The sequence below is a fragment of the Rhinolophus sinicus genome, linkage group LG16 (assembly GCF_036562045.2).
Source record: "Rhinolophus sinicus isolate RSC01 linkage group LG16, ASM3656204v1, whole genome shotgun sequence".
Classification (NCBI taxonomy): domain Eukaryota; kingdom Metazoa; phylum Chordata; class Mammalia; order Chiroptera; family Rhinolophidae; genus Rhinolophus; species Rhinolophus sinicus.
Genome location: NC_133765.1, coordinates 15,364,982 through 15,383,667, shown reverse-complemented (window position 1 = coordinate 15,383,667; position 18,686 = coordinate 15,364,982). Strand labels below are relative to the sequence as shown.

The 18,686-nt window shown below is 51.8% G+C and overlaps 1 protein-coding gene across 2 annotated transcripts in view; it reads right to left on the bottom strand.

Annotated features, from left to right (window-relative positions):
* The window catches only part of ARVCF (ARVCF delta catenin family member), a 58,437-nt gene extending 40,017 nt beyond the window's left edge, over positions 1 to 18,420 (bottom strand). Inside the window, exons 1-2 of one of the 2 annotated variants that reach the window (XM_019755874.2) lie at positions 18,204 to 18,420; positions 13,154 to 13,207 (exon numbers count right to left, since the gene is read on the bottom strand). The gene's annotated coding sequence lies outside the window, so the exon portion shown is untranslated. The remainder of the gene's footprint in view (positions 1 to 13,153; positions 13,208 to 18,203) is intronic. The other variant, XM_019755881.2, reaches the window with a different exon arrangement.
* Positions 18,421 to 18,686: the final 266 nt, after the last annotated feature.

Below are 18,686 nucleotides of genomic sequence, written 5' to 3'. Positions count from 1 at the left end.
TGCCTTAAAACAGCTTCAGTTGTCTGTAGCCATCCTCTGCCAGCTGACTCTGGGGAGCATTTTTACTGTCTCAGGAAATCTGTGGATCTGCGGACTGATGACTGAAAGGGAGTAGGTGTGAATCCATGAAACACAAAACAAAGCACAGCCAAGCCAAACAACACACACACACACACACACACACACACACACACACACACAAATATATGAGGTAATGGATGTGTTAATTAACTAGATGGGAGTAAATCCTTTCACAATGTATGTGTGTATCAATCACCATGATGTACACTTTAAATATCTTATAATTTTATTTGTCAATTATACTCAATAAAGCTGAATAAAAGAAGAAAAACATAGGAATATTTTTAACTACCTTAATTTTAGAAATTTAGGGGGTGGCTGGGTAGCTCAGTTGGTTAGAGCGCGGTGCTCTTAACAACAAGGTTGCTGGTTCAATCCCCACATAGGCCACTGTGAGCTGAACCAGACTGAAATGACCTCCACAACCAGATTGAAACAACTACTTGACTTGGAGCTGATAGTCCTGGAAAAATACACTTAAAATAAATAAAAGTTAAAAAAGAAAAGAAGGGCTGGCCTGGTGGCTCAGACATTTGGAGGAGCTCCATGCTCCTAACTCCAAAGGCTGCCAGTTCGATTCTGCCGGTTGGACACCCACATGGGTCAGTGGGCTCTCAACCACAAGGTTGCCAGTTCAATTCCTCGAGTCCCGCAAGGGATGATGGGCAGTGCCCCTTGCAACTAAAATTGAACACGGCACCTTGAGCTGAGCTGCCGCTGAGCTCCCGGATGGCTCAGTTAGTTGGAACACGTCCTCTCAACCACAAGGTTGCTGGTTCAACTCCCGCAAGGGATGGTGGGCTGCGCCCCCTGCAACTAGCAATGGCAACTGGACCTGGAGCTGAGCTGCGCCCTCTACAACTAAGACTGAAAGGACAACTTGAAGCTGAACGGCACCCTCCACAACTAAGATTGAAAGGACAACAATGTGACTTGGAAAAAAGTCCTGGAAGTACACATTGTTCCCCAATAAAGTCCTGTTCCCTTCCCCAATAAAATCTTAAAAAAAAAAAAAAAAAAAGAAATTTAGTTGCTTAAAAATAAACTTGAAAAATGTGGAAAAAACCCACACTCATTTGTGTTTATTATACCTTTATCTTGTGTAATATTTTATTCCTTTTTTTCTTTGCATAATATTTTTAAATGAAAAGATTATAAGGGAATACTATGAACAATTATATACCAACAAATTGGATAACCTAGATAAAATGAACAAATTTCTAAAAACACAGAATCTACCAAAACTGATCCATGAAGAAATAGAAAATTTGAGCATAGAGACCTCTAAATAGTAAAGAGATTGGATCAGGAATCAAAATCTCCCAAAAAAGAAGGAGCCAGGCCCAGATGGCTTCGCTGGCGAATTCTACCAAACATTCAAAGAAGAATTATCATCAATTTTCCTCAAACTTTTCACAAAAATTGAGGAGAAGGGAACACTTCCTAACTCATTCTATGAGGCAGGCATTACCGATACCAAAACCCTAACAGAAAACTATGGACTGATCATTGTTCATTTCTAATGAACAATGATGCAAAAACCCTCAACAAAACAGTAGCAAACTGAATGTAACAGCATATTAAAAGAATTGTACACCATTACCACGTAGGATTGATTCTTAAATGCAAGGATGCCTTAACATATGAAAATCAATCGACAAAATACATCACATTAACAGAATGACGGGGGGAAATGATCATTTAAATTGATTCATAAAAAGCGTTTGACAAAATTCAATACTCTTTCATGATAAAAACACAAAACAAACTAGGAGTAGAAGTGAACTATTTCAACATAATACAGACCAAAACGGAAAGCTGCATCATGCTACATATACTACATATCGTACTACATATACACCACAGCTAACACCATACTTAGTAGTGAATTACTGAAAGCTTTTTTCCAAAGACCAGGAATAAGGCGAGGATTCCCACTTTTGCCACTTCTATATACAATATAGTATTAGAAAGCTTCGTTAGATCAACTAGGCAAAAAATAAAATAAAATAAAATAAAAGGTATCCAATTGGAAAGGAAAAAGTAAAATTATTTCTGTTTGCAGACGTGATCTTATATATAAAAAATCCTAAAGATTCAACAAAAAAACTCAGAACTAATAAACGAGTTCAGTAAAGTTGCAGGGTACAAAAATCCACAAACAAAAATCAGTTACATTAGCAATGAGCAATCCAAAAAGGAAATTCAGAAATTCTTTCATTTATAATAGCATCAACAAAAATAAAATACTCAGAGATAAAGCTGACTAAGGAGAAGAAAGACTTGTACAATGAAAACTACAAAACATTGCTGAAAGAAATTAAAGACCTAAAAAAAAAATGGAAAGAGATCCCAATATTCATGGATTGGAAGACTTGGTATTGTTAAGATGTCAATACTACCCAAAGCAATCTACAAATTTAATGCAATCCCTATCAAAATCCAAATGGCATTTTTACCAAAATAGAGAAACCCATCCTAAAATTCACATGGAACCTCAACAGACCCTATATATCCAAAACAATCTTGAAAAAAAAGAGCAAAGTTGGAGGTCTCACACATTCTGATTTCAAAACTTACTCAAAACTAGAATAATCAAAACAGTGTGGTCATGGCATGAAGACAGATATATAGACCAATGGAATAGAATAGAAATAAACCCTCACGTATGGCCAATTGATTTGGCTATAGGGATTTTTGGCCAACAGTATTTTAAACAAATTATGCTAGAAAAACTGAACAGCCAGTTTTTTTTTTTTACAAAAGAACGAAGTTGGATCCTTACCTTATACCACATATAAAAATTAACTTGAAATACATCAAAAACCTAAATATAGGACCTAAAACTATAAAGCTCTTCGGAGAAAACGTAAAGGAAAAACTTTTTGATGTTGGATTTGGCAATGATTTCTTGGATATGTATGACACCAAAAGCATAGGCAATAAAAATAAAAATAGATACACTGAACTGCATAAAAATTTAAAGCTTCTGTTAATCAAAGGACATGATCAACAGAGTGAAATTGCAACCTACAGCATGAGAGAAAAGATTTGCAAGTCAGTCATAGATATATGTGATAAGGGATTAAAATTCAAAATATATAAAGAAAACCTATAACTCAACAACAAAAAAACCCAATTAAAAAGTAAGCAAAGAACTTGAATAGAGATTTCCATAACGAAGATTGTATACAAATGGCCAGCAAGTTTATGAAAAGATGCTCAACATCACTAATCATTAGGGAAATGCAAATCAAAAGCACAATGAAATGTCGCCTTACATCCATTAGATGGCTACTCTCAAAAACACAATAGCAAGTATTGGCAAGGATGTGGAGAAAATGGAATCCTTGTGCACAGCTGGTGGAATGTAAAATGGTGCATCCACTGTGGAAATTAATATGATAGCTCCTCAAAAAATTAAAAATAGGACCGGCCCGGTGGCTCAGGTGGTTGGAGCTCTGTGCTCCTAACTCCCAAGGCTGCCAGTTTGATTCACACATGGGCCAGTGGGCTCTCAATCACAAGGTTGCCGGTTCAACTCCTCGAGTCCCGCAAGGGATGGTGGGCAGCACCCCTGCAAGTAAGATTGAACACAGAATCTTGAGCTGAGCTGCCACTGAGCTCCCAGATGGCTCAGTTGGTTGGAGCACCTCCTTTGAACCACAAGGTTGCTGGTTCGACTCCCGCAAGGGATGGTGGGCTGTGCCCCCTGCAACTGGCAATGACAACTGGACTTGGAGCGGAACTGCGCCCTCCACAACTAAGACTGAAAGGACAACAACTTGACTTGGAAAAAGTCCTGGAAGTATACACTGTTCCCCAATAAAAGTCCTGTTCCCCTTCCCCAATAAAATCTTTAAAAAAAAAAAATTAAAAATAGATTTACCGTATTCAATTCCTGTAATTCTATTTCTCAATTTATATCCTAGAGAACTAAAAGCAGGTCTTGAAGAGATATTTGCACACTCATGTTCATAGAAGCATTATTCATAATAGCAAAACTGAAGCAACCCAAGTGTCTATCAACAGATAAATGGATAAACAACATGTGATGTAGACTTACAAGTATAATGGACTACTATTCCACATTTTCCCCCCTGTTCTTCCACCTCTCCCCTCCCCCCACTCCAGTTCAAGCTGTTGTTTCTCAGTCTAGTTGTGTAGGACATAGCTCCCTGGCCCATGCTGGTATTATGAGCCTTGCGCTCCCCACCGGCTGAGGCAGTCGTCGGTCGGCTGCTCACAGCAGCTCTCGGCAGCTCTTGCTGGTTGCCAGCCACTGAAACGCTGGCTGCCAGCCACTCGCGCTGGCCACTGGCTGCTAACAGCAGCCCAGCTCCAAGGAGAGCAGTTATTCACAACCTTAGCTGTAGAGGGTGCAGCTCACTGGCCCATGTGGGAATCGAACTGGCGACCTTGGCTTTAGGAGCATGGTGCTCCAACCACCTCAGCCACCAGGCTAGCCCTACTATTCCACCTTTAAAAGGAAGGAAAATCTGACACATGTTACAACATGGATGAATCTGGAGGACATTATGCTAAGTGAAATAAGCCAGTTATAAACAGACAAATACTGTATTACTCCACATATATACGGCATCTAGAGTAGTCAAATTCATAGAAAGAGAAAGTAGAATGGTGTTTCCCGGGGCTGGGGGGCTGGGGAAAATGGGTACTGTTCTTTAATGGATATGGAGTTTCAATTTTGCAAGATGAAAAAGTTCTAGAGATTAGTTGTACAACAATGTGAATATACTTAATGCCACTGAAGTACATTCTGTACACTTAAGAATGGTTAAGATGGTAAAATTTTATAACAATAAAAAATAAAATAAAAGCCACTGTGTAATAACTTTGAAATTGCAAAACGTTCTTTTAAATAAATAGTAAATCAAAGATAAAAATTTAGGCATAAAGAGCTGACTATTTAGAAACAGTGAAAAAAATACTCATATGCATGTCATACATAAACATGTATGAGTTGGAGAATAGTGGTTGGCAGAGGCTGAGGGGTGGAGGAAATGGGGAGATGCTGGTCAAAGTGTACAAACTGTCAGTTATAAGATGACTAAGTTCCAGGGATTTAATATACAGCATGGTGACTGTAGTTAAATACTGTATTTTATACAGCAGGACATTGAATAACATCATTTCATTCAATGTCATTTTGTTATAATGTTGATGAGATGCCATGGGAGCTTAACTCTTGTTTATATAAATTAGCTTATGATAAAATTGGTTTTGTTATACATTGTTTTGCTGCAGTTCCAAGAACCTATTGACAACCTTAAGTGAGGACTTACTATATTTGAAAGTTGCTGTGAGAGAAGAACTTTAATGTTCTCACTGTAACAACAGAACAATAATTATGTGAGGTGAAGGATGTGTTAACTAACTTTATTGTTGTAAAAATTTCACAATATATGTATGTGTATCAAATCATATTATATAACTTAAAACTTATATACTGTTATATGTCAATTATATTGCAATAAAGCTGGACATAAAAATGTGGGTTAAGCCAAAGCTGTTCTCAGAGGTAAATTCATAGCTTTAAATACTTTCATTAAATAAATATGAATATGAATAAGCTATGATAAACCTAAAATAAATGAGTACATAGGCATCTAAGTCCCCAAACCAAGATTTCCACTGAAACAACCAATACATCTCTCACTGACTACCTTTCATGTGCTAGAAACAGAGAAATTTCTAACAGATTTGGTTCAGAGAAGACAAAACTGAAGAAAGATACAGAAAATTAACCTATGAACCTAGAGTCACACTATGAAGTTCACTGCTGTGCCTTCCTCAACTCTTAAGCCTCTTCATGGACAAGGCAGACAAAACAAACCTAAACTTCCCTGCTGACACAAATGGAACTGAAGGTGGTAGAGGGTGGGGAAAGAGACCATCCTGGCCTCTGCTGTATTACAGGTCAGAACTGAGTGGCAGCCAGCACAGTACCTGGCATGCAGCAGGTGCTCAATTCTTTTCTGCAGCATGAAGGAAGCAAGGAAAGCAACTGGAGGAGAGTACCCAGGTGAACAGAGCCCTATGGCTCCTGTGCCTGGGCTGCCCTGAGAAATCAGAGCATGTGCCTTATGAAGAGGCCAATTTTTGCAAAAAACTGGAGAAATGTCAGGAAAAGGACTGCTTTGGGGCTCCCAAGGGCTCAGGAGGATGCTGTCTTGAAGAGAGCACAGGAGTGGGTAATGGAGACCTCACCCAGGCAGAGCCTGCTGAGTCTGGAGGTGGGTGTGACAAGGAGCGAGGCTGGTGATATCTCAGGGACCAGGTATGGTTTTTATCCAGTGGTGGGCTGGGGGTGGGAAGGCCCAGCTGGGAGGAGGTGGGCCCAGTGGGGTCCTGGCCATGGCCCTACCTCCTCTGGAGCTCTGGACAGGTCACCTGCCTTTCTGGGTGGCAATGAGCCTGCCCTACTCCCACCCTGGGCAGGTGGTGACAGGTGAGGCTAGTAGTACATGCCCATTGATTAGGGGGATCCATGGCCTGCTCTCTCCCAGGTGTTCAAGAAAGCCTCCTCCCTAAGTCCAGGTCTTGGTAGAAGGCTCAGCATATGGCCATGCAGCTTAGAGCACAGGGTCTTCATCCTTCCAGCTGCTTTCATCTCTCGGCCTGGGCTGCCCTTGGCCTCTAACCACCTGCTGCCTCCCTATCCCTGCACCCCTGCCTCCCCCTGCACTCTTCCATCCCCGTCCCTCCTGCCTCTCTTCCCTGTACTCCCACATTTCCTGTACCCTCACTTTCCCTATACCCCTCCCTCCCCCCGTATGCCCCCTTCCCCCCAGAAGTCTCTCCCTGCACTTCCCACCACATGGTGAGCCTCCCTTCCATATACCCCCACTCCTCATCACCCCTGCCTCCTCGCACCCTGCTTCCCTATCGTCTGTCTCCTACACGCCTAAGTCCCTGCCCCTCCCTCCTCTTGCACCCCTCTCCTCCCCTACTCTTGTGTCCCCCTTGCCCTGTCAGGCTTTCTGGCCACTAGGTCCCCAAAATTGGCAGATCGAAAGTTCCTTGGCATGTTCCAAGGGGCCCTCACCCCATCACAGGCCTCAGAGGGGTTGGTGCTGAGGTGCCTTGAGCCTTGGGCCTCCAGCTGTGTGCAGAGGAGACTCACTCTTACTATCAGAGCCACAGGTACACACTCCCTGAGGGTCCCAGTGACTCATCTCACAGGTGACCATCTGCAAAAGTGCCGGCACCACCAGGCCTCCAACTCCCCCAGGGACCAGGCTTGGGGAGGGGCTGAGGAAGTACACAGGACCAGGACTGGCAGAGGGGGGCTGAAGGGAGGGGGCCGCCCCAGCACCTACTATGCACAGTGCCCAGGGGACCCACCTGCCTCCTGATCACCAGCATTCTTCAGTACAACCCCAGGAATGGTGTCACCTCACATATGCCTGCTAGGGCATCTGGGCTGCCATTCCACAGGTGAGGGAACAGGGGACAGGGTGGGGTACCTCCCTGGAGGTGTGGCTCCCTGGATTGTCTGTCTTCCCAGTGGGGGAGGGCGGCCTGTCTCCTGTGCAGGTCCCCGGGGTAGGTGGGCTCTGTCATAAGACAGTGGAGCTGTTTTGGGCCCCTCTCAGGCTGCTCTCTCAGGCCGCACTCTCAGGCCTTGCTCTAGTCTGATAATCCCCACCTAGCCTCTGCCCCAGCACAAAAGCATACACAGAACGCTGCCTGGACCTCAAGGTCAAACCCAAGTTGTTTAAATACAGAAAGACAGCTCTGGGCACAAAATGTTTACCGCAGTGGTCCTGATGGTGAGGGAGAAGTGTAAACAGCCTTAGTGTCCATGGTGGACTGTTCCCTGAGCTCTCAGCTGCAGCAGCTGCTGCACAAACCTTAGGGACAGAGGGGGCCAGGGGCTAGCCTGTCTGGGCAAGTAACAGAGGCCCCAGGGAAAAGGGCCAGGTGGGTCACAGGAGAGGAGTAGCCGGGCCTGTACAGCAGGTAGCACGGGGAGAGGGGGAACCCACCCTCCTATGTTAGTGAAGCACCAGCAGGAAAGATGCTAGACAGGAGGTAGGGGCGGGGTCACAACCCAGCAGCTTAAACTCACACAGGCAGAAACCATCTCTCCAGGAGCCTGGGAAGGACAGCCGATGCCAGGCTGCAGGGGTGTGACAGGCGTGATTTCTTTTTTCCTTCTTTTCTGTTTTTTCCTACATTTTCTACATTTTCTATAAACAAGCACATAAACAAGTTTCTATAAACAATTTTTTTAAAGGCAAAACAGGGGACTCTGGTGTCACTGTCACTTAGCGTCTGTGGATCAGTCCTACGGCCTCTTCCTGGCTCTCAGCCCCTCAGGGGAGCCTGGCTGAATTCAGGAGGCACCTCTGAGGCATCACTAAGGCTACGGCCTTGACCCTGGGCATGGGGTGACAGGAGGTGACTGAAAATTCTCCTTTGTGAAGGGCGGTCCTTGCTGGGGCTGAGACCCCTCCACCTATGCCATACCAGACTCTTTGGTGGCCCAGGCCTCAGTTTCCCCATCTGTACACTTGGACCCTGCCCTCCCCCCCAGGCACTGGGGCCCAGATCCCATAGGCCAGAAAAGGCCACAGGGGCACCAGCATCTCCCTCCAGGGCACAGAGCCGAAGGCCCCAGGGAGAACAGAGTTGGCAGCATCTCCGCAGCCTTATTATCTCACAAAATGCAGAGAGCAGCAAGTACATTCAAACGAATGAATGGCCTAATTAGGATTTCAGGAGAGTGAAGTATTTTGAAAAGAAAAAGTGTAACTAAAGGCATATTCGAAATACCGAACTCATCAACTACAAACATCAACCGGGCAAGATACACCATGGGGGTGGGCTGCCTCCAGCTCCCCAACTAGGACACTGGGAAGCCTTCCCTGTGGGTGAGAAAAGCTGGGACCTCAGGTTCCCCAAAATAGAGATGCAGTGGGGGGACCCCGTATCATAGGACTCAACTCACAGGGTTGAGCTGTTAATTCTAGGTGCCCTGGCTGAGGGTCACGTTGGGACAGGGGCACCCAGGACCTGGGGAAAGGGTGGCCCTCAGCAGCCTGACAGTCCAGGGGTCTTCATGGGCAGCTCCCCAGTGGACAGTCCAAGCAGGGAAACAAAGCAGAGCGAGTCCAGGGAACATCCCAAAGCTGACTCCGGCGAGTGACACTGAGCGGCCCCAGGGGAGGCCAGGAGAGGAGAGCGGAGGGGCAGGGAACAACACTCTGGGGGGAGTGACGGAGCTGGGGACTGGGGACCTGGGTAAAGACATCAGAACAGCCACTGTGGGCTTGCAGAGACTGCCCAGGAGGACCTGTGGGCAGAGCATGGCCAGTCTCACCAGGCTGGCCCTGCAGCACTGTCCATGCCACCAGCCACAAATCACCCTGAGCAAGGGCTGGCACAGCCAGAGCGGGTGCAGCACTCACGCTACAACTGCAGTGGCCAACATGGAGCCCTTCATGCAGCCTGTGTGGGTGGTAAGAGCCAGGGTCTAAACCCGAGTCCTGCCATGTAGGTGTTCTTTCTCCTGCCCCACCTGAGAAGCATGGGTTCTAGGGGGGTGAGAAGGGGCTTGGGACTTCCCTGGGGGCTGTGACCTTGGCTCCTGCTTCTCACGTTGAGCCCACCTGGGGAAAGAGGCCAGTCACAGAGCTCCCGGGATGCCTGGTGCAGAGCAGCCCACACGTGAAAGGGCCAGTGGCTGGCATGCACCAGGCTCTCTAGCCATGTGGGCAAGGTCCTTGAGTGGCAGGCAGACTGGTCGCCCACCACTCACCTACCAACCCAGACAGCACATGTGTGAGCACCTGGCCTGGTGCTGCCCTCCCCTGGGGTCATGAGAATGTCAAAGCCGAGACCTTTGAGGAAGAGGCCAGTTTACTCCCCACACATGACAAAGCGCTTGGGTAAGGGACACCGCATGTGAAAGCCCATGAATGCTGTCATCAGGAGACCCATACCCCTCCCTGCAGGGGGGCTCAGGGGTTGTCCCTGACCATAGGCAGCACACAGCATTCGAAGGCTGGATACCCACAACGGGGCCCAGGTCACTTATGGGGCTTCCAAGGGGACCCCACCATGGTGGAGACCTGCTCTCAGTAATCAAGGGTACTCTGAGGGGCTGCAAGCGCAAGACACAGGGAAAACAAAGCAGGACGTGCAAGGGCCGGCACTTGACACAAACCCACGCAGGGACAGCCAATGGGCCCCAGACAGCACAAGCCTAAGGTCAGTCCACAGACGGGGAGACCTGACAGAGTGGACTCAACATGTCCCTGTAAACATGCAGAACGAGTGACTTCTGAGAACAAAGGCTGATCAAGGGAGGCTCTGACCGGATCCTTTCAATGATCCAGTGGGCGCTGGCCAAGGGCCGGGCACCTGCCACGGGCACCACAAAACCAAGGACACATTATGTAATATTTCCAATTTCTGGTGACAGACAGTATTAGTCAAGGTATAAACAGTTCAGATACAACTGTATAAACAAAGTTAAATCCTCACCTCACATTTATTTCAAAATAAATTCTAGATGGATGAAATATTGAGTGTAAACACTAAACTAGAAATACCTACAGGAAAAGATTGATGTATATTTATCTGGCTATGTGCTATAGAGAGGACAACACAAAGAACAATGGAATAATAGAGGAAAAAATTCAACGGGTTTCACCACAAAAATTTCTGAACATGAAAACTACCACAAACAAAAATTAAAAGGCTCAAAAAAACTTGCAGCAGGCAAACAGACAAGGGAAGAATTCGTACTTTAATGTATAGAGACTCATACCAATGGCTGAGAAACATCAAAACCCCAAGAATCCCCAGTCTGGGGCCAGCAGTCGCAGGAGTGCAGCTTTGCTCAGTTGCAAAAGCCACTCGATGCCGGACTGAGGGTGGTTTCCAAGAGGTGACAGTGTTGGCATGGCCACAGTGAAGAATACCCATATTCCCTGGGGCCTCTTTTGTGGGGGTGATGGCCACCCCCACACAGCCTTCCAGCCCCCCTTTCGTGTCGCCCTGCTATTCATCCCCATGTTGCAATTCCACAGTTGGCCACTCCCTATTGCCATGTCCTCAGTCAGGTTGGGGGCTCCCCCAGGGCAGAGGGGGACCTAATGTGCTCACAATGCCCGGTGTCCAGCACGAAGCTCATCAAACAGGTGCTAAATGGCCTTAAGTGAGTATTGGGGAGACATGGGTGCTTGCCATCAACCCCCATTCTAATTTAGTCCTGAGGCCCCAACCCCACCCCCCTCTGATATGGGCAGGGCCTCACCCCAGGGCCAGGTAAAGCAGGGAGCCCTTGGCCAGGGCCCAAGTTCTACTTCCTAGTCTCTGAAAAAGTCCCAGCCTAGAGCAGAGATGACACAAACACCAGCACGCACCCCTCCAGTGCTCAGGGCAGACATGAAGAGTCAATTACTACAGCAGACAGAAATAGTCAATCACCATACTCAAGAAGGGAAGACAGAGACAGGGGATAGGAGACAAGGAGAGGCAGAGATGCACAGAGAGGGCCAGAGAGAAACAGGGAGAAAACCAGGAGCGGGAGGCAGGGAAGGAGAGACAGGGACGGGAAAAGCACAAGAAGGGCAGGGACCGTGGACGAGAGTGGTGGGCCACCTCCTGCAGGCCCTGTTATCAGAGCCGTCATTCCTTGTCTGGTGGCTTGCCAACCTAAGGTACGGTGGCCTAACAGGAGTTAAGGGGGTGGGGGTCAGCCCCCTGCCACTCTCGCCCCCAGGTGCCATGCCACCTGTGCCATAGCGATGCCATGTTCTGAGCCCAGGAGCTTGTCGATCCCAATCCAGAAGCACCTGCATGGCCTACAGTGCAGGCACTGAGACTCCTGGTGGGACCTCAGTCCTCCCACACAGCCAGGTGGCAAGGAATCCCCAGCTTCCAGCAGCCCAGCTGGCAGCTTCCCACACCTGAGGTCCTGGAGAACAGACAAGAAAGAGCGGGGTCCCCAGCCCCTCTGTCGTACAGCCCTCAGCCCAGGACACGCAGGCATTTGGAGGCCTAAGGGCTCCTGAGTTTGTGGCCACTGCCTTCTTGGCCACCCCCCCGAGCACATTACCGACTAGGCCAAGCCCCCCATGCTGGACACTCAGTAACACTGAGGACCCACAGGGCTGGGAGGCTGAGCCTCCCACGGAGATGGCACCGGGGTGGCCAGGGGCAGACCACTGGGCTGGGGACTAGACGCCTGTATTGGAGGAACAAGAGTGACTGGGGGCATTCTTACAAGCCATCAACAGTCTGTGAATGCCACCACCAGAGGGCACACCTTCCCACCTTCCGGAGGGTCCTGGGGGACACAGGGACCACGCAGCTTCCTGTTACACTGCCTGGCACCACACCTCCGTCCCACTGGAGCTGTGATTAACAGAGACACCCAGCACAGATAACACCTAAGACCATGGGCCAGCACACGGCGCCCTGGCTGTGAGCAGGCCAGTCAGACTTCTCAGTGATGTGCTGTCCGTGGCTGATTTCACACCACAGTGGGAGACCCGTGTGGCTGTGAGTGGCAGACCTGATGGCCCACAGAACTGAAGCATTTACTCTCTGGCCCTGTTAGACCACGTCTGCTGCTTGGCCTCAGTGCCCTCCTTCTGCTGTTCTGGCATGTGGGCCCAAAGCCTGTCCCTGGCCGGTGGCTCTAGTCTCTTCCGGGCAGCAGGGACCCCCTGAGCTAAGAGCAGAGCTGGGCAGGCTGTGCCAATATCAGACACTGCTGTGGCAGGCGTCCAAGTCAAGGTGGGAGCAGAGCAGCCTAGTTTAACGTCCTGGTCGTTTGGCCCCACCACGGATCGTCCCTCAAGCCAGATGTCAAATGGTGGATTCACTCCAGCCATCAGTGAATCCAAGCAGGTGGCAGGAGGTCCCCGTGTCCAGCCCTGTCCAGGGTACTGTGGCCACCCAGCAAGAGGCTTCCTGGAAGCACACACCACTCGGGCCATCCCGCCATTGACCATACCCACCCAGCCTACCAGGACACTCTTCTGTCCTGTATGAGGAGGGGATGTCACCAGGCCAAACCCAGGTCACCTACCTGTCTCGAGGGGAGGTTAGCATGTCCCGACACCCATCCTGTTGGCTCCAGTTCCTGCAGGAAAATCAGAGGGCACCTCATGAGGCCCACCTGCCAGGCTAAGTGTCTTCTGGATGAGGCCAGAGCCCTGGCTGGGCACTGTCATCCCTAACCCCAAGGTCATCCCAGGGTGCTCTGACAGTAACCCCACACCGTCATGGCACTCTCCTCTCCACTGGAGACCATCACACTGGCAATTTGCATGGGGCTGCCGTGGTCCTTTGCGTTTCTAATGCTGTGGACTATCCTTTGAAAGTGTGATTGCTGAGTTGTGGAATAACGATAACGTCTGTCCCTTTACCACAAAACTAGCAGTACTTCATCGTGGTAAATGACACAGCAGGGAGAACTCCCACACCGGGGCCCAACCAGGCCATGCAGGGAGCCACGACCCTTCAAGGGTCTGCCCCCCACCCACTGGGCCCTGCTCCCCCTACCTGCCCTGTAGGACCGGCCACCTGCCTCTCCTGAGGCTCTCTGAGGCTAGCCCAGCTCCCCAGTCCCTGGACCCCAAGGGCTGAAGCTGTGGCCAGGTGTCCCTCATACGTCCGAAGCTGTGGGGATGGAGGACGCACGTGACCTCCTGCTTTGGCCAATGGCCTGGGGGACATATTCCCTCTCATATCAAGACCTGGGGATGTTGCCAGAGAGTGTCTGTGTCATAAAAAAGAAAAACAGGCTGGCAGAGACTGGCGGGGAGGGTCTGGGACACAGATGGGACCACCTCTTGAGGGACACGGGTAATAGGAGCTCTGTCCCTCAGCTCTATTTACAGTGTTTTCCAGATTGTTCCAGCCTCTGTCTAGTCTTCCTTTGTGGACGTGGCCCATTAGGGGGCTGGAGAATGAGTCTCCGTCTCACTGAAGCCCCTTCACCAAGGGGATGGGCTTCAAATCGGGGGGGATCATGGAGTAGGAGTAAAGACACGGGCCAGAGGCAGGAAAGAATGGGGACCCAAGCCAGGGGCATGTGTGCGCGTGTGTGTGTGCACGCACACATGTGTGCATACAAGCATGTGTGCCTGAGAGGGGAGGCATGGTAAGGAGTCTGCCCACCTATTGACACCCTCCTGCCCATAGCACAGGCACTGCTGCTCCTGCCCCAAGGTCTGAGGCTCTGGGATCAGCTTTTGCTCAGAACGTGACATTTCTGGGACGCATTGGATTTTGGCTTAAATGTTCACATAGATCCTGTCCAGAGAACTTCATGCCTTTTCATCAGTCCTAATAACGACCAGCTTCTCCCCAGTGCTGGCCTCATGGGAAGCCCCATGAAGTGCTGGCTGTGCACCATCATCTCATAGACTCTCACTCGGGACCTTGGGTCGGCCCAATACCCCATTTTACAGATGGTGAGACTGAGTCCAGGCAAGGCAGCACTGCCCAGGATTTGAACTCAGGTGTTCCTGCTCCTAGGATGCTCCCAGTCACCTACCCAGTTGGGGATGTACGGTTACAAAAAAATTGTGCTCCTTCTTTGTGGGGTTCCAGCCAGGCCAAGAACTCCACAAATGCAAAGGAGAGCCAGTAGTAGACACTAGTGTGGGGGTGGGGGTTTCTGCAGGGCTGGGGGTATGGAGGTCCCAGGGAGAGCTTCCCACAGGAGGAGGGTAGGAGCAGAGGGAGTGGGAGGGTCTGGGGGACGCATAGGTCTCCATCCCCAGGGTGCCCTTGTTACAACAGCACTGTACAGGTAGGGGAGGGGGAGAGCCTAACAGGAGCCCTGAGGCAGTAGACAAACAGACAAACAGACTTGAAATGTGAAAGTAGAACCAGAGATGGGATTTATGACAAAGAGGGCAAGGGTAGGGGGGCACTGTCTGTCTTGGGGACCCCTTCTCACTACCCCCTCAGGGCTGGTCTGCAGTCTCTGGGGTTACCCACCATGCCAAGGACTTTATACTAAGAGCATTGGGGTCAAGGGAGCCACCACACCCCTTATCAGACCCACCCCCAGCCTTGGAAAGGCCTGCGGCATCTCTGACTAGGGAAGCCCAGCCCAGGCTGCAAGAGCCAGCAATGAGGCCAGAAGAGCAAGCTGTGGCCCTGCACATACCTAACAGCAAGAGGCAGCTTCCATGGGCACAAACAGTCTAGAGAAGAGATGGGGCCAGGGCTGGGCGGACTGGGCAGGTCTCTTGGGGCCACCGCAGGTATTGAAAAGCCCAGGTTAAGGTCCGGCAGGCCTGCCTGAGCGCTAGCTCTGCACTAGAGCCTGGAGTCCTGCTGCACCATGGCAACGCCTGTGTGCTCTTCCAGGCCACTGGTCACTCAGTGCGTCGTGAAAAGGCACCCACTTTGGCTATACCCTCACATTTCACAGATGAGGACACCGAGGCAGAGAGAAGCACAGCCCTGCCCTGAGTGGTGGGCTCATAGTCCTTGCCTTGACCCTGGGGAATGGCATGGCCAGCCTACGGAAGCCAGGGAGGCATGTGGGGCTCGCACCTGAAGGAGGCCTCACTCTCAGGGCTGTGCAGGTGCAGGGCCCGTCCTTCACTGTCCTTGCAGGAGCCCGTACTCAACCACCCCGCCATCCAGACCTCAAATTTCCCTGGCCTGCACCAAAGGTAGTGAGGGGCTCTGGGGGTACCGAAGGGCCTTGCCCCAGGGATCCTTCAGCCTCCCACTCTGGACGAGCAGCCTGGAGAAAGCAGAGCTCTGGCCTTCCCACTGGGTGCCCTGGGAAGGGTCCTGACCTCAGGGGCAGGCTGGGTAGAGCAGGTCTTGCCTGCCATAGTGGTCCTGGGTGCCCTCTGGTGGCTGCACTGGGCTAATGGCTGCTTAACTAGAGGCTGCTGACACACACCCCCCCCCCCCCCCCCCCGGGGTCCACTGAGGCAGTAAGAAGTACTGTGCCTGACCCAGGATGAGGGGAGGGGAAAGGGGGGGGAGCTGTGTAGGTGATGTGGGTATCCACCAGCTCTGGGTTCACCTTCCTGACCTGTGAAATAAGCCAAGATATGCAGCCCTCCCAGGATTCCTGATCCTGTGTCTCCCCTCTGGTCACTCCCTATTTCTGGAGTTCCTGCAGAGTGGCCCAAGACTCATCCTAATCTTGAGAGAAGCTGGAGGCGAAAGAACAAATACCTTCTCCACACTTCAGCCACTATCAGGGAAGTTCCCAGAATCCCTTGTGGCCCCCCAGCACTTACCCCCAGAGCACCTGTCCTCCTTCCCTGGTCCCCCACCCCAGTCCTGCCCTTCCCTCCCTCTGCTGAGCCCAGACCAGACACTAGGGGCTGACTGAGGCTCTGGCATGCCTGGGGTCCTTGCCCCCCCCCCCCACGGTGCTACAGTTCCTGGCTCCCCTTGGAGGCAAAGGATCCTACTGCTTGTGCCTCCCCCAAGCCTGTCTCTTGGGGTGAAAGGGGCACAGTGAACCCATCCTGAATCCTTGCGCAATACAAACAGGGATGGAACCCATCCTGAATCCTTGTGCAATACAAACAGAGGGGACCCCTGGGACTGGGAAGAGACTTGAGGAGCTACCTCTGGAGGCACCACGAAGTCCAGGTATGGCAGGGGCAGCTCTAACTTAATAGGTCTGGGGGCTGGACCCAGTTCATTTAGGAGGTACTTGGTCATCAGGTACTAGCATCCTATAGAAAATCAAGTGAGGAAGAACAGGGTGGGGCTGGCTTGGCTGTACTCCTGTGACCCTCTCCAGGCCAGGACCAGAGTCCTGACCACAGACAGTGCTCTGTGCCCAGCCCTGCTCTGGGTGCTGGCAGACCACAGGCTTGCGGCGGGGGCGGTAGGGGACAGACATGGTGCAGTGGATGGGATGAGGCAAAGCTGGGAGAAAGCATGCCTTCCAGATTTATGGCCCCACATGCTGTGACCGAGCCCAAGGCCTGGACCATCTGCTCAGAGACTGACTGGCCATGGGCTCAGCAGGCTGGGCAGAGGGCTCTGACTGGCTCCTGTGTCCAGCACTGTCCCAGGTTCAGAGATGCATTGAGCACAGGACAGGCAGGATCTGCTCAGGACAGACAGGCCTCTGAGAGTGGAGGCAGGGAAGGTAGAGGGGATCCCCGTGCCCCTGGTGCTGTCCTCATGTGGGGATTGACCCCACAGGCACCAAGTTTATAAGCCTCTAGGTTTATTAAGTACCGACCTGGTGTGTACCCTGCACAGTGACATGGGTGACACGGGGAAGGGATGTAAACAAGGGGTAACTGAGGTTACATTAAGAGTCTACCCTAAAGGATCAAACCCCTTTGGGCGGGTTCTTCTCTTTCCCTTGTTTCTAAACGTGGCTGCGTCTAAAGAGAATGGGAACTTGAGTGATACACTCCGCATAGGTTAGAAACGGTGACTTGTTTTAAGTATCCAATATTTAATTAAAAGTTAAAATAGAAGGCTAGGGATCCCAGGCTGCCCGCCCAAGGCGACACCTCAGCGAAGCCGGGCTGAGTACCACTCCGAGTGGAGGACGCGCCTCCCTCCGCCTGGGGCCAGGTGTCCCACCGAGGCGGCGCTGGGCCCAGGTCAGGGCACCGGGCAGGGTCTCCGGGCAGCGTCCCCTTTCTTGTCCTCTAGGCGGCAGGAGATGCGCGGCGTGGGGACATTCCTTTGGCCCCGTCGTGCCCCCGCGCTTCCCAGCGGCGCACCGCTCCAGGAAAGTTCCCGGGTCCCACCGCCCCTCCGGCCGTTGGAAAGTTTCTGTAGCTGTCCAGCCCTGGCTGCGAGGCGCCCGGCGTCGCTCAAGCGGACGCTGGATGCGCGCGGTGCGGGGCGCGCCGGCCGCTCGGGCAGGGCCCGAGGCCGCGCACAAAGGGACCCACCCCGCCAGACGAGGGTCTCGCGCACCGCAGCGCCGGCGACGTACGGGTGGGGCGGAGCCGGACTCGGATCCCCAACCCCGACCCCCGCCTGGATAATAGACTCCCGGCCCAAGACCCCGCCCCGACGGGGCTCCAGCCCACCCCGCAGCCGGGATGCCCGCTCGCACCTAGCTCTCCAACCCCCGTCCCCATGCGGACCTCGTTCCTGCCACCCCAGCATACCTGGAGCGCGACGTGGGCGGCTCCGCAGCTCGGCCCCCACCCCCAGGCGGGCGTCCCGGGTCCCTGAGCACGCGGGGCGCGGCGTCCGCAGGGCGCGGTGTGTGTGGCCGTCTGCGGGGCCTCAGCTTGGGCCGGTGCAGAGGCTGACCATCCCAGGCCCAGCGCGTATCCCCCGGGTTAGCCCTCCCGCCCTTCGCGCGGTCCGTGCGCAAAGCGGGCCTGGCCAGCGACGCGGTTCTCCGCCCCGCCCCATCCGACCGCGAATTTTCCCATTGGTTGGAAGACCAGGTGCGGCCCGGCAACCGGCGCCGATTGGGTGGGCGCAGGGAGACGCGGGATTGCCATTGGGCCACCGAGATGTCCGTCCTGGCCGACGACAGACCCCCCCCCTTGTTGAGTGGTGGAGGACGGGCACCTGCCTGGACCGCTGCGGCCCGGCACCTGCCTGGATCGCTGCGGCGGCGGCGGAGGCCGCAGGGCAGC